Below are 2,110 nucleotides of genomic sequence, written 5' to 3' on the forward strand. Positions count from 1 at the left end.
TGGATTGAGCCAAGTGTTGATGGAGTTCTTCACAAGCTTGGGGCTCCCAAAGTTGATCCTCTTCTTGTGATCCGGGGTCCCACACTTTATTTTCACACCCGTCTTGAAGTTGATCATCATTATTGGTCCAACCGGGTGGTGAACAAGAAGAATTCTCTATGAAGTGCCCAACAATCCTCCTAGACCCATCTATTTGAGCACTACTCCAACCTTTATATCTCGTGTTTGATGCATCAACCATAATGAGCCTTGATTTGCAACGCCAACCACGAAACATCTTTCGCTTACGCTTCATCCCATAAAGCATCCTAAGTTGACCATCCGTATCAAGCAAACCATATTCAAGTGGGATAATAAAGCTAATAGAAATGAACTTCACCCACTCAAATGAAGGTGTAGATGGCAACCAAGGCAAAGATGATTCCAAAGATCTTGACAAAGCGTAACCAACCCTCGTTCGTCTATCTCTAGGGATTTCCACCTCTTCACAAGATCTCTTGATCTCAATCCTTTGTTCAACAATTTTATCTAAACATTTTCCTTTACTCAAATCATAATAGGGAGGGTGAGAAAAATTTACCTCCTCAACCGCATCTCTTAAGTATTCTACCACTTCTTCCTTGTCTTCAACAATTAAAGCTTCCTCCAATTGTTCCAATACAAAGCAACTTCCTTCATTTCCCACCGGAGTTTCCATCTCTCCTTCATGCTATGTTCTTCATTTAATTCTCCATATGTAGCCATGGGAGTTCCTTGAGTGTTCAAGCATTGGGAGGCTAATTGATTTGTTACCGCATCCAAGGCGGCCATGAAATTTTGCACATCCCTTTTCATCTCTTCTTGCCCTTAAACAAGAACACCAAGGGCTTCATCCATTAGAGGTTGGGGTGGGTGGAAGGGTTCCTCATTTTGGGGGAAGGGTTCATAGTAGGAAGGTGGTTCTTCTTGGTAGAGTTGTGGTGGTTCTATGTTTTTCACTCTTTCCACTTGTTGCACAACACACTCCATGGTTGCTTGAAATTGATCCAATGCTTCCTTGAGATGATTCCTTGACTCTTGTTCCTCTTGGATAATATGATTAGGATCATGTGGCTCTTGGATCAATGGATATGAGTATTCTTCCATGGGAGGTTGTGGTGGAAGATAGAATTCATCTTGTGGTTGAAAATTTTCATATATTGGAGGTGGTTCATCTTGGTAATAATGTGGAGGAGGTGGCTCTTGAAAATGTTGATGTTGGAATTGTGGTGGCTCTACGTGTGGTTCATATGGCTCATATGGTTGTTGGAATGGTGGATATGGATTAGGGTCATATGAAGGTGGTGAGTAAGAAGGGGCTTGTGAGTATGGTTGGGATTTATGTTGAGGGTATGGATCATAGGCATATGGTGGTGGTTCTTGAAAGTCACAAGGAGATTCACCATAGCCCTTGGATTGATATGCATCATAGAATGACTCTTCTTCATAGTGCATTGGTGGGGGTTGTTGCCATGAGGATTGATCATATGCATATGGCTCCTCCCACCTTTGGTTATCCCATTCTTGATACACTTCTTCATTATAGTCCTCGTTTCCTACAACATGTTGATAACCAAACTCATAGCCAAGGTGAGAATTCATGATAGCAAGAGGAAAATGAAAACAAAATCAAATAAGAAGCAAGAAAATTAAATCCTAAAACTAGTAAGAGCTAACAAAAGCAAACATATTCACACTATTCACATATATACAATAACCATTAACACAACACCATTGCAATCCCCGGCAACGGCGCCATTTTGACGATTAGATTTTTGACGGTTTAGAATTTCTCAAATAAAATCTCGTCGAAGTATAGTTTCTAAACCAAGCAGTAATCCTTTCATACAAAAAGTTGTTTGTCACTAGTACAAACCCCTAAAATTTATAAACCGAAGTATTTAAACCTCGGGTCGTTCTCCCTAGGAATTGTAATAAAGTGTCTTGTTATTGGTTTGAGTTGTTTTGGGGTTTTGGATAAGAGGCATGAAAGTAAATGGCAATGAAAATAAACTAACAACTATAAAAGGCTCTTGTCAAGGTATGAAAACTAGAAGTCCTATCCTAGTTATCCTTCTCAATTGTGATGAGA

Source organism: Arachis duranensis, chromosome 9, assembly GCF_000817695.3.
Source record: "Arachis duranensis cultivar V14167 chromosome 9, aradu.V14167.gnm2.J7QH, whole genome shotgun sequence".
NCBI lineage: Eukaryota > Viridiplantae > Streptophyta > Magnoliopsida > Fabales > Fabaceae > Arachis > Arachis duranensis.